This window comes from Bos indicus, chromosome 27 (assembly GCF_029378745.1).
Source record: "Bos indicus isolate NIAB-ARS_2022 breed Sahiwal x Tharparkar chromosome 27, NIAB-ARS_B.indTharparkar_mat_pri_1.0, whole genome shotgun sequence".
Classification (NCBI taxonomy): Eukaryota; Metazoa; Chordata; class Mammalia; order Artiodactyla; family Bovidae; genus Bos; species Bos indicus.
Genome location: NC_091786.1, coordinates 12819523 through 12834117, shown reverse-complemented (window position 1 = coordinate 12834117; position 14595 = coordinate 12819523). Strand labels below are relative to the sequence as shown.

General features: G+C 36.8%; 1 protein-coding gene across 6 annotated transcripts in view; it reads right to left on the bottom strand.

The window, feature by feature from the left end:
- TENM3 (teneurin transmembrane protein 3) overlaps nucleotides 1-14595 on the bottom strand; it is a 2742616-nt gene that overhangs the window by 982304 nt on the left and 1745717 nt on the right. For all 6 annotated transcript variants that reach the window (XM_070781691.1, XM_070781692.1, XM_070781693.1 and 3 more), the window contains exon 7: nucleotides 10459-10621. The gene's annotated coding sequence lies outside the window, so the exon portion shown is untranslated. The remainder of the gene's footprint in view (nucleotides 1-10458; nucleotides 10622-14595) is intronic.

The following is a 14595-nucleotide window of genomic DNA, read 5'->3' as shown; positions in this document are numbered from 1 at the left end:
CCCTGGACTGCAAGGAGATCCAACCAGTCCACCCTAAAGGAAATCAGTCCTGAACATTCATTGGAAGGACTGATGCTGAAGCTGAAACTCCAATACTTTGACCACCTGATGGGAAGAACTGATTCAGTGGAAAAGACCCTGATGCTGGGAAAGATTGAAGGCAGGAGGAGAAGGGGACGACAGAAGATAAGATGGTTGGATGGCATCTCGATTCAATGGACATGGATTTGACTAAACTCTGAGAGCTGGTGATGGACAGGGAGGCTTGGTGTACTTCAGTCCATGGGGTCGCAGAGTCTGACAGGATTGAGCAACTGATGTGAGCTGAACTGATACGTAACACAGTGCCCCCTTGCTACCTCGCAATTGTATGACAGGCAAGGGTATTCCTAAATCTCTCCGCCCTCCGCCTGTTCAAGGTCAAAAACAAAACTCCATGAAAATAATAACTAGTGCCTAAAACGTTTCTTTCTGGGACATACGATTGTGGAATATGCTGCTTATAGTATGACCCACAGTATCATTTCAACAGAGTCTGTTTGCTGCCGATTGCAAAGGAAGTCAGCCTGAGTCATCCACAAGCTGTGTGTAGGTAAAAAAATGGTGTCCACCCAAGCCCCAACCTGTACAAATATTTTTATATATGAACTCAGGATAAATCCATATTTTTTCTCATTTTTGTAAAACAACTGTGGGTATTATCCAAAAATAGCTGACTGTTAACTAGACAACTAGCCAGATCTATAATGCTCCATGTGGACTCTGGCTGTTGCCTCTCCATCTGTACAGCCTGCTGCCTGCCTGTTTTGAATTATGGAGAGTTGGGAGAGGAATCCAAGAGAGAAGGAGTCAGTGGCAGAGGTTGCCTCTGCTCTCACTTTCATGGGGGAGATATTATTCTCTTTTTTGCTTTGACAGTGGCCTCTTATACAGGATTCCAATCACTCCTCACTTTCAAAGGAGCCCTGTGTGAAGCACCCCCAACCTAGAGTTTGCAGAGGGCCGGGTGCACACGATTACCTTCAGGTGTCCCAGCACTAGTTGTACACAGATATATTTTAGTTCTTTTCTGTCCTTTGTGTCTTATTTTCTTACACTTCAAAACTTGGGGATTCTTATTTCCTTTCAACAGATAGTGTAACATTATTAAGCAGAAAAATGCACTTACAGATGAATTGGATCACATACTTCCGCATCAGATGTTAGCTTTCTGCTCTGAACTCTCAATCTCGATCATGTGAGTGGCAGCAGGTAAAGGTTTTAAACTCTTTCCAGCAGATGGAATGAGTCATGACAGTTATTAAATTACCACTGAGCTATTTTTAGTTTCTTATTTTTTAGTACTCTTTTTTTTAAACTTGGTTAATTATTGCATGTGACGATTTTTAAAAGATGTATTTTTCTTCCTTCTATTTTGGAAGCAAAAACAAATTTCTAGCAACTGTTGACTTTATTTTTTTTCATAATTTTACTCTCTGTTCTAGGCTGTCTATACAGCAGGGGTTTGAGAAGATAAAACTGGGGTGTTGCTCATAATTCTTGCTCCAAAAAAATAAAACGATGACATTGTAGTGTGAGATAATGAGTATTATTTTCTGTACTTTGGTCTTGATTGGTACCTACATTCCACTTTAAATCCAAATGTAGTAACAAGGAATTCAACAACTTGTATGATGAATGACCTTGTCAGAAATGAGGACTTGTGTCTGCTGAGCTGCTACAATGGAGTGAATTATAGTTGGGTACAGCCTGAGATTGGGAATATCAAAACCAACTGCCTAAATAGGAAAGAAATTAGGAATATGAGTCCAGGCTGCTGCTTTTAACGCAAAGACTTTAAAAACAGCAACTTTGGTGAAACAAATTGAAACAAAAAGCAGGAAAATCATATTTGGAATGATACAGGAGTTGATGGATTACAAAAAACATATAGACATACCTAAACAGATACACTAACAGTTGAACATGAATGCTATGGTGCTAACTTTGGGTCTTCTTTTCTATCTGACCTTTATTTACAGGTCAGTATTTTTGTATTTTTTATCCCATGATCATGACAGTAGTACTGAATCAAAACTCTCACCCCCATTGCTGCACACAGTGTGTGACACTAATTAATCTAATGGAAGGAAACCAAACTTGGGTGAAGGACAAAGTAGGATCTTGCTCCATGGCTGTGATCATGGGGTCCTTTCTGAGAACTGACTGTCAGTCTTTGATGTGACAAGGCTGGTGCTCATGGTTGTTACTTATCCAGAACTTATTTCTGCTGTTATGCTTTTGAATATGTGTAATGGATTCTGGAGCAGAATGGAAGTTCATAACAACATATAAGGAGAAAGTTCTAAGAATGGAAAATGGAAGAAACTTAATAGTCCTGGATCATAGACTGGGAAAATGTCAGATTTTTTAAGAAGAGCTTTGTGATGACTAAATTCCATATTTAAAAAAATATTCTGACGCTTAAGTTCTGCAGAAGACACTATGATTCACTGAAAATAATATTTTTTCAAATTGTGGTCTTGTGTTAGAAGATTGGACCCACCTCTTACTTACTGAGGATCTCTATAAACCTGTATTTCTTAATCCAGAAATTAGCATCAATCCTGCAGAGTTTTTGTTAATATGGATAGAATTATGTTGAATATTCAGTATCAATCTTTCCACAAAATTCATGCCCATAATTTACCCTAACAAACATAAGCCTATAAAAGCCGTTTGTATCTATTGAGCGATGTGACCAGTTAACACTTAAGCACGGTTGGGCTTCCCAGGTGACATGAGTGCTGAGGAGCTTGCCTGCCAGTGTTGGAGAGGCAAGAAATGCTGACTCAATCCCTGGGCCAGGAAGACCCTTGGAAAGAGGAAATGGCAACCCACTCCAGTATTCTTGCCTGGAGAATCCCAGAGGCAGAGGGGCCTGCTGGATATAGTCCATAGGGCTGCAAAGAGTCAGACACGACTGAAGTGACTTAGCACATGTCCACATAGACCCAACCAACAACCAACCTGTGAAATGATTTCCTTTACAACTTATTACATTCTAAAATATCTTAAAGTAATTATGTCTCTGTAGAAGTTAATAGGACCTAAATCAAGGACACACTAGTATAAAAATTAAAACAAAGTAACTGATAATCCTTTTCTAAAAATGCATGGATGCTTTTTATTTAGCCTTGTTACATATTGACCTTGTTCCAAGCTAACAGCATACTTTTATATCATGGTTTTCTAAGGACAATTCTATAAGTTTTTGTTAAACTTTCTAAAAATTACCTGTCATGTGGGTTGTCCACAACTGACACAATAAATCTTGGAGAAGAAGTCAAAGAGAGTTATAGTCTCCCAGTCCCTAAGAATTTTGGAGTAAAATCCTACTGCACTTTAAGTCCAGAAAAGGATCTGTTGGGAGACACTGAGTAGAAAAGTCAACCATGCCTAATTCAATGAAACAGAAACAAGTAAAAAGTGCTAAAAAATGGTTTTCTTTAGTTGTTGTGGTAGACCCATGGATCTAATACAAGTTATAGAATGGGTAAATCCATTACGTATGAAAAAATAAATTTTCCTTGGTTTTCCCTACCTTTTTCATCATTTAAGACACATATTAGTCACCAAATAAGACATGATTCATTCTTGTATAAATAACTCATCATTCTCCCTTTTCTGAGTTCTTCTAACCTCTGCCCATGAAACTTGTGTGTTTTCAAATAATCTTTCAGTAGCTAAGGACTGTCATAATAACATCTAGCTCAAGTTTCAGGGCTGGAAATTTTCTCATATGCATAAAACTATTTCGTTCTTTTGTCTCATTTCATCCCTGTTTTCTGTTATGAATGAGAGTAAATCTATAGCCTAAATCTATCACTTCAGCAAAGAGACCAACTGATGTATTAATACCTGATAACTGGATTCTGTGTCACTGACTTGGGAGAGGTTTATTTTTAATAAGGGAATATTCAACACCAAAACACTAATCCAGAATTGTAAATAATTAATGGTCCTATTATAAAACATTGAGACATATTTTGGGAAGGTGGGTGTTTCTATAGATCCTTTAAATATATTTTATACTTGATCTGTTGTGTTAAGTTCTCTTTGGTTCCTCCACTTCTAGAAAGAGGTCAAATTTGGTGACAAAATGTATTAATTTGAAGGAGACCCTGAGATAAAATTAATGGTCCAAGGTTGTAACTTTTATCTTGTGATATTCACAAAAGAAGTCAAACTTGTTAATACATCGCCACCTTAAAAGTATACAATCTTGGCAATGAAAGCACAAAACTATAATAACTTTAAAAAGAAATCATCTTTTGAAACACTGCTAGTCAGAGTGCTCTGCAGATGAAAAGCAAGTAGACTTTCTCTTTATTACAATCACATACTCGCCCTCAAACATTTTCCTTTTGAAGGGGCAAAAATGAGTTTTCCTTTTTTTTATTTTAAAAAAAGGCAGTATTTCAAACAATGTGTTTTCTTGTGATAAGAGATCTATTTTAATGTCTTTACAAAAGAGGACTTTCAAAATGGTACGTTATGGGGGGAAAGTGTTAGGATTACAAATCCCACTGATTTGAAAAGGACACAAAATTCTGTAAAATTGTTCTACTCTTTGCCAAGTTCTTTCAGGAAGATACATGTTTTTCTGGAGGGTTTCTGTTAAGAGTTATTTGTTAGTTAGCATTTCTTTGTGAAGGAAAAATAAAGCCTAAAAGGACTCCTCTTAAAATTTCTCAAAATTTAGCTCTGACCACTTTTCCCTAATCATAGGGAGAAAAGTCAATGTATCATCTTCCCAGGAATCTCCTATATAAAAATACTGGTTAGAGAATAATAAACTATGAAGATAACTTTGCTGTCTTTTGCTGCTATATTTTTACCCCCAAATAAATGCTTTCCTTTAGGCTTTTGATCTTTCAGTATTGTAGTTGAGGTCCTGTAACAGAATTTAAGAAATATATCCAACCTACATTTCTTGTTTTGCCAAGTTATTTGAAAAATATTTTCAAATATATTCTACAATGTTCTAGATTTAAATTACAGTGTAATAATTTGTGCATGGTGTATGCAGTGACACCTGGCCCTCGGCCTTTTGTCTAACAATACAGTAGACAAGAATGATTACTCCATAATTCACACCCTGCCATGTCTTATTGCTTAATTAAAGCACAACCTTCCTCTACATGACAAGCAATTGGACTGTTAACATTATAGATGATTATCCAACCTAGCATATTTTATTTTTATAACTTACTCATTTTACGAAATAAGGATGCTCACTTTAGGTACACCTACCTCTGAAAATATGAAAAATCTGTTTCTTTACTTCCCTTTTGGCTCTTGAACAAATTGCCACTCACAAAAACATAGGCAAAATATCAGATGTTTTGAATTAGCAATTTAAATATTGAAATAGTCCAATATCTATCAAGCAAATTAATGAATGAATTTGATGGCTTCTGAGTATAATAGTTTCTTTTCTCTGTTCTATTTTTTTTTTCTTTTTGGACCCCTCACAGCATGAGGAATCTTAGTTCTCTGACCAGGGATCAAACCTGTACCACAGAACCCTAAACACTGGACTGCCAGAGAATTCCCTGTTATTCTATTATTGATCAAGAAAACACAAGGGATGATGCATATGTGCATGTACTTATAAAAGAAATAATGTGTAGGGCCTATATAAGAAACTGTAAAATTCTGCTGAAGACTTTAGAAGAGAGTAAGCAAATGATAAAGCCTAGTTAGTATGTGAATAAGAATATTGTATAGTAGTATAAAGGTGTGAATTTTCCTGAAATCTATGAAGCTGACAGTAACTCAACAAAAATTTAAAAATCAACTGGAATTTTTAACATGATAAAGTGATAATAAAGTTTTTTAGGTTAATGACTAAGTATTCACAAATTGGTAGAAGAATCCTCATGAAGGAGCAATGAACATCACCTGATGGTATCACATATTGTATTGCAATACATATCCCAAGTGCTACTATAACTAAAAGAGCTTGGTACTGGAGAAGATATGATAAGCAAGATCAATGCAAATCTGGAAACAAACATAAATGCATAAACTCATCTGCCCTCCTGAGTTTCTTGATATTCCCCTGGCAAAATCCTAACCACTGTTACACCAACACTGCCTACTCTATACAGGTATTTGTACAACCGAATATAGTGAACAAAAACATGCAACCCTACACACTGGTCTTACCCTAAATTTCTGACCACTAACCTCCTTTTGCAGCCTTCACCCTTCATGGTTCTTGTGTTATTTTCACACTCCATTCACACTCCAGTCCATCACAATTTCACACACTCTCCTTATATCTTCAGACCTTGACCATACTTAGTGTCAGATGATGCCCTTGCTTCTAAAACAGAGCACCTAGAAGAGATCTTCCACCAGCTCTCGCCTCATCTTCCCACCTTTCTGCATTTGCACTTGTTGATGCCAGCTTCTCTCTGCTGGCTCCTCCCTCCCCGTTTGCAGAAAGCCTGATATTCTCTCACCTATATATGGAGAACTCCAGCACATCTTTCTTGCATCATCAATTTCCCCCTATCGATTGAGTCATTCTTAATAGCTATAAACTGTTAGTGCTTTTATCTCAAACAAAATAAAACTTTCTTCCTCCTTCTAACTAAATGCATTCATGCTCAGTCGCTCAGTTGTGTCCGACTCTTTGCGACTGCATGGACTATAGCTGGCCAGGCTCCTCTGTCCATGAGATTCTCCAGACAAGAATACTAGAGTGGGTTGCTATTTCCTCCTCCAGGGGATCTTCCTGACCCAGGAACTGAACCTGTGGCTGCTTCACTGGCAGTCCATCATGCAAATGCAGTCCATCAGACCTCATGCAAATTCTGTCAGTGCCACCTTCAGAATATAGTAGGAATGTAAAACCACACGTCGGCACTGCCTCCTCCACCACCCTGGTCCAAACTGCCATCACCTCTCATCTGGATTACTATAGTTGTCTCATAACTACTGTCCCTGCTTCTGCCCTTTCTTTTATTGAGTCTCTTTTCAACAGAGCAACCAGGGATGTCCTTTCAAAACATACATCAGGATCACCTTATCTCTCTGCTCAAAATCACCCAATATTCCACTTCCAGAAAAACAAAATCACTTAAAAGCTTCCCATGTTACACGGATTAAAAGCTCAAATCTATTAGTGATCTCCAGCTCCGTGATTCTGTGGTGCTCTTCCACTCTGGCCCACACTCCTGTCCACTCCAGCTCTTTTAGTTCCTTTGTGCTCCTTTACTCCACCAGGTAAATCTTTCACCAGGGCCTTTGCATGTGCTATTCTTTTCTACTTGGAGCTTTATCCAAGCTACCCATATGGCTCCTTCTCTGCTCCTTCAAGTCTTTACTTAAATATCACTTTCTCAATAACAACTTCAAATAACTCTTCCTGGTATTTTTTCATAGTATTTACTTCCCTTTCTCTTTCCTCTCTCTCTCTCACACACAGTCACTTATACTCTTATTCTGTTTTGTATCTTCTGTTTCTCCCTACAAGAATATAAGCCTCATGAGAACTAGAATTTTTTATTTTTATTTTTTTTCAGCAGCATCAGTTTTATACTGTTATTTTTTAAATTTAAATTTATTTATTTTAGTTGGAGGATCTGTTTCACTTATTGTTACAACCTGAACACCAGAAACAGTACTTGATATATAAGCAACACTGAATAACTGTTTGAGTGATTGCATAAATAATAGGTAGATATTTAAATGAATACGAATTTCTATAGAAGAAAAATTATAACTAGTAATTATTTCAGAGAGTACTTTTTTAAATGTTTTTTTTCCTAACCATGTACATTGTTAGTTTTTGTTATTTAAAATTATAACAAAATGATATTAGCATGGATATTATAGGATGTTATATGGCATTTCTTGTTTTTTTTCAATATGTTCCTGTTTTATATAAAAAAAGGTAACACATTTTATCAACAAATCTTCAAGATCATTAAAATTGTTACTAGAGTTATAAGCAAGAAGTTAACTCAGATATCAAACAGTAGGAGAATAATGAAATGCACGGTTAAGTGAACAATCCTGCATCTAAAGAGTTATATAAATTCTAAATGAAGAAATAGTATAAGAAGTCTATTAAATAACTGAAGCAATAATTGTATGATAAGTAGTCAGTTTCAAAGACTGGAGAAGAGTTTTCTGAGGTTCTCTGTACATTGCAATGGTAGAGAATGACCAGCATGTCTTTTGCTATGTTCATTCATGTATTGGCTAATAATAGTATGATTGTGATGAAATGTAGTAATTGGAAACTTGGAACTGATGGTCCATGTTCAGAAACAGAATAGAGTAAGAGCTGATTTTATTAGCTTGAGTGATAGGCTATTATATTAATGGTTCCATTCCAGGCAGGGTGGCCCTGGACATCTCAATGCTGACTGTGCTCCATCTCATAATGACTTATGATTTTCTGTCAGGCATCAGCACTTTGATTACCCAACACAGATGAAGACAAAAGCTGATACTAACTCAGGGACCTCTGCACAACTTAAATCCAAAGGTAGGGTCCATGTAGTGCAATGAAAGGATGTTCAGTTGTCCATTAGCTGCATTAAAAAAGTATGTGAATTCAAGTAGAATTTTCTGCAAACTGATGAGCATATTGGTTACTTTTTCTACTAATAAATATTTCTACAGACATGAGACTAATGAAGCGCATAGTAATACTGCCTTTTCTTATTTATTAAAGATATAAATTCTCAAGAGAGATGAAGAGATTTAGGTAATTCCACACATAATTTCACACAAAGCCACTTCAAGTACCAAACCTTGCTCAGTACATAATAGGTAATGAAGGAATGTGGTCTGATCACAGAAGAACAGAAAATCAAAATAAACACTTAGGCTATCTGAAGGCATGCTTCCTGATCCTTCCACCTACATAATTTTTTGTCAAATAGAAAATGCTCTCTTTTGTAGATTTCCATGGCCTTGATACACTGTATTGAGGTCCTGCTAGCCACCCGATCATAAAAGGATCTAAGTAAAGAAGCTGTTCCATTTTTATTCCATTTCAGTCCTAGCGTGATAGCCTTGATGTTAAAAGCATTTTATATTTTTTTACAAGATTATCAGCTCAGGATTTTCTGATCTCTCTCAATTTTTCTCCACTTCAGGTTTTCTCACAGGTAATAATAAAGCCATTTTGATAGAAATGTAGCCATCTTATGATTTTCTTTTTAAGTGGGGTGCCACATTTTTCACAATTTGAAACAGTAGGCACAGCAAAAGCACACTGGAGTGGAAAGAGAGAAAGTGTGGGAGCAACATGTTCTCCTAAAGTTTCAGGAATCCAAAGTCTTAAAAATATTCTCTTTGATTTTTGCTGCTAAGACAGAGTAGTTCCCCAAATCCTACTGAACCTAGCCCTGTTTCTTTCTATCATTTTCATCTACTTTGGCCAGTACTGAGCTTTTGGAATGTTTGGGTTCAGTATTTTACTTACTATTTCTAAAATTTACTGCAGTGCTTCTGTCGTTTGGTATTTTTTTTCTTCTGCTCTATTTCCTTTTCCACCTCTATTCATTTTGATGTAACACCGTTAAGCTTAATCATTTCTTAATCTAGTTTTCTTTGTGGTCTTTGTTCCTTTACTTTTGCCTTGTAAAATTTTACATAGTAAAACTCAAACCCTATTTGTATTTTATCTGAATAATACATATATTTTAACGATATATTGTAAATAGTTTAATATCCTGTATTATTCATATTTCCTCGACAATAGTTGAAAGTGTGTTTTTTTCCCATAATTTTTAAGACAGTTAAAAACCTGTTAATAAAACTATCAGATATAAATGAAGACATCAAATACGGTACAACTGTTTTCAATTTTAACAAATAGCCTTGTCCCTGAATTTTATTTTAGAACATTAAACTATTTAGATTATACCAAATAGTTTATTAGATTCTGTGAAAGTTAGAGGTTCAGAATACTTTTCTTTCTGAATTAAATAAGCATAAAATAAATATTTCAGTATGAGTCTTTGGTGAGGCTGGGGGTTAGGTGTATTTGCAATTAGGCATATTTCTGAAAATCAAACTCAAGGACTACAATTGGGTTTGATTTCAAACAATCCGTCCATAGCATACGTGTTCATTGCTATGCAACACAATTTAATAATAAGTGATGCCAAGTAATTTTTGCATACTATAATGGGCTTGCAAGTTTTGCTGCTTGAAAATTACAAAGAGAAGGTGGTTATTTAATTTTCAATGGCTATGTTAAAATGCTAATTTTTATAATTAAAAACAAAACAAAACAAAACGACTTCAACATAAAACCTACATCTTAAAGCTGAAGAAAAGACCTGCCTTCTGTAATAGTAAATGTGCAACAGTCTGAAAAGTCTCTTTCACCCTTTGGGAAAGCAAAGAACATATTTCAATAACTTTCTATGCTGGTCTACTCACCTAGCTTCTCTGATGAGTTGGCTGTAGGAAGTCTGGGTAGAGGCAGGGCTCAATTACTGTAATTTATGTATCCTTGGACGTCAATCATTCCTGTTGAGAGGTGGGACTCGTAAGCTCTCAGTGCATTAATTAAGAGCTTATCTCAGCAGAGCCATCTTTCTACCTAAGGACCAAAAAGAAAGTTTTAATTAGATTTTTAAAAGCAAGTATGTCATCGATGAAAGCAAGTATAGTTCTTTAGTTAGTCTGTGAGGCCACAACCAGAAGAGAATATTGCAAACAATACAAAGGACACAGTTTTCAATCATCTGTGATGTTGTAAGTAAATGGGCAGTGTCAGTCTCCAGCATTGGTTTCAGCCCTTGGACAGTCACCTCATGAAAATAACTGAAGTTTTGACTATGTTGTTTCATTGCCAACATAATTATTGGACCCTTGTCTAATTATTGATGCGGAGCTGATGCTGATCAAGTGCAATTACAATGTTGAGGACAGACAGTATTATTCTCTGATGGCTGACTTTTTGTTTAGGGCTAGTTTCTGACTGAATATGCAATGGGCAATGCAATGCAAGCTCAGCAAAAGGGAGTGAGGGAACTTGTACAACACATCAATTTCATTGGTTCAGTGATGGAGTGAGTGTGCCATTGCTGGCTAACCTGAAAACGCAGGGACTCGAGAGAAGTAAAAACGTAGCTAGGCTCACTGGTGTCAGCTGCTTGAGAGGCAGTTCTCTTGGAATGGCTGGTGTGAGGCCATCAAACACACTTCTCAGGGCTCACTTGGGAAATAACAGATACATTATTGATTAAAATATTTATAAATTAAGGGAGGGAAACAAATTTTAAAAGCCAGTTCAGATTCTAGAAGGGAAATATATCTACAATAGCTATTAGCCCCTCCCCCGCCATAATTAAAGGTGGGAGGGGCTGGATGCATGGTTAGGAGAACAAACACAAATGTGTCTGCCTACGTTAAGGGAAAAGCAAATTGTGAAAGCAAAAAAATAAAAGAAAAAATATTGAACAATAGAAACACTACAATAAACCAAGAAACAATGAATGAAGGACCAAACCTAAACTTTCTGAAAAATTAGCACCAGAAACAGTAGAGATGCAAAAAACTTTGGTTTCAGAAAAGTTATAGACAACGGAGACATATAAACCCAAGCACAATGAGCACAAAATGAATGATGTCGTGATTACAGGGGTGATTCTAACAGGCAGGACTAGTACCATGGACAGATGCTTTAGACACCAAGGAGAGCCAAGCTCAACGGCTCAATATAACAGAACTTGTGTTCCAGTGTTCCTCATCGCTATGATATTTCATTTTGTTTTTCAAAGGGAAGCTGTTTAGGAAATTCAGTTACAGTAGAGACTGTAAATTTACCCCCTAACTAGCATACTTGACATGCACTAAATAACAGCCACAAACCTGACAAAAGAAACTATAGCTTTTACAGGTATATGGTTTGTGCAGTATGTTTCTAAATGATAGTGTACGATGAAAACATTACTATGTAGACAATTTGTCAGAAGAATAAAGTTGGAAGATTGTAACCCATCATTTATGTTAATGTTCATAAGGATATTTTATAATCTTTTTTCCACTCTTTCCTCTCACATATTTTCCCAGCTATTTTGCCTCATTTACTGTGCTGTGTAATGTTTACAGCACAATGCATACAGTAGTGCTCCCCAGATTCAAACTGGCAATAGTGCTGGTTACACCAACCTTGTGTATCTGATAAATTTATGTAATACAGACATCTAGCATTTGAATACACTTTTTGTCCTTCAGTGCATCTTTTTATATGAATTAAAGTCAGGGTGGGACTTCCCAGGTTGGCTCAGTGATAGAGTCTGCCTGTTAATGCAGGAGACTCTGGTTTGGTCCCTGGATTGTGAGGATCCCCTGAAAAAGGAAATGGCACCCCACTTTAGTATTCTTGCCTGGGAAGTCCCATGGACAGAAGAGCCTGGCGGATTACAGTCCATGGGGTGATAAAGAGTCAGACGTGATTTAGCAACTGAGCTTACGTGCACAAGCCAGGGTATATTATAAAATCAAATGACCTCTTGGGCATCCTATACTTAAGGATATCTAAATGGTAATATTCATACATACAGTTTTCTGTTCTATGATTGTGTGAAATCTGTTCACCCCAGGAATCTGTTTTCCAAACAATGTTTAAAATTTATGATAGACTGAGGGCTGCTGCTACTGCTAAGTCACTTCAGTCATGTCCGACTCTGTGCGACCCCATAGACGGCAGCCCACAAGGCTCCCCCGTCCCTGGGATTCTCCAGGCAAGAACACCGGAGTAGGTTGCCATTTCCTTCTCCAATGCATGAAAGTGAAAAGTGAAAGTGAAGTCGCTCAGTCACGTCCGACTCTTAGTGACCCCATGGACTGCAGCCTTCCAGGCTTCTCCATCCATGGGATTTTCCAGGCAAGAGTACTGGAGTGGGGTGCCATTGCCTTCTCCGAGAGTGAGGGCAGAGCATGGTAAAATAAACAAATATTCAGTGCAGTTGTTTTCCAAGGAGGAAAACATTGTGGTGTGCTTTTCCATGGGTTGTTAGCTATTTTTTTTCCTGAAGAAGTTTGAGGATCTGAAGCCTGTCAAAGGCTACTGTTAAACATTTCCTGTCAACTCCTTTTGGCCATGTTTTTAAATTAAGAACATGACAGAAGGGATAGCTTTCAAACCAGGCAGTAAACTTGGGGGCTTTTAGCCAAAGGTATGATTTTTTTTTCCACTGCTTAATTTGTAGAGAACCCAGTTTTAGGATTCAGCAGGTAAAAGTAAGTCTTTTCCTGAATGAACATTTCTTTGTTATTTTTATACAACATCTTCTCAACTTAATAGGACCTTTTGAATTTGCTAAAGCAGAAGGCCAGTTCTAATTACAACTGGAACACTGTATCCATACTAGGCTTTGAGATTTGCTCTGATGTGGGCTCCATGGAATCCCAAGGGAGAAACCTTTAGTCTGTATCTGGAGAATGGCAACTGGTGGGAGACCAGGGTTCATCTTCTGTCCTGCCCCTACTATAGGAAATACCATCATTTCTAAAAGTTTCTCAGTGTATGATGCTACCAAACCCCTGACTTAACCTACAACTCTCATCTCCTCAGAAAATGATTCTCTGTTACCAGGTACGTGCTTCCACTCTTTTCCCTTTGAGCAGCCATGATGACAGCTGTGGGGTAAGAAAGTCCATGACCTTGCTCCTTCTCCTAAGGTTTTGGTGAGCCTCCCCTAGTTCCTGGCAACCTGGCAGGGGTCACCGATATGTGTCAATTGATGAACTGGGGGCTGAAAAAAAAAGGGAGTATTTGTAGTGACATCATGAAGTCTCAATCTGTTTCAAGTTTTCATTTATTCACTATTTAAGGGTAGCATAGTTGGGGTTGTTATTTTTATTTTTTAAATGGTATTTAAGTGTCTATATTTGCATGAAGATATGTGGCTGAGGAAAAAAAGACTTAGAATGCACTTACTCCGAGAGCAGTTTTTACCAAGTGGACCAGTAAATTCTTTTGAACGTTTAGCTAATTCTTTCAGTGAAATCAGTCAAACTAGCATATATTAATTCACCACATTTTCTACACTCATGGGACTTGTATCCAAAGGCAAACTATAATGAAGCTGTAGATAAAATGACCCAGTTCTGTGTTGTCTTATTACTGGTGATTAAGTGTGAAAGAGCAGGATTATTGTCTGACCTCCTCTACTCTTTTTGAGAAATTATATTAGAAGGAATAAAAATTCCTTTTTAAATATCTGTGAGAAAAAATAGAGACATTAAAATAGAACACTGGAATCAGATACACATGTATCATTAGCATTATAAACTAGAACTTCCAACAGCCTTGAAATGACAAAAATACCAACTTTGATTCTATTTTTTAAACTGAGATTCACCATTGTGAGATGATTAGAGATTTCATATTTCTGTTAATGAGATTTAATACAGAAGACTTTACAGATATTAATTCAAGTTAGTAATGCCAAGAAAAGACAAACCAAGTCTAGTATATTAGAGTGTGTAGGTTTGGAAAATAGGACTGAAAGTATCTGCAAAGTCTACTTATTTAGACAGATTTTTTTTTCTAAGACATAGAAG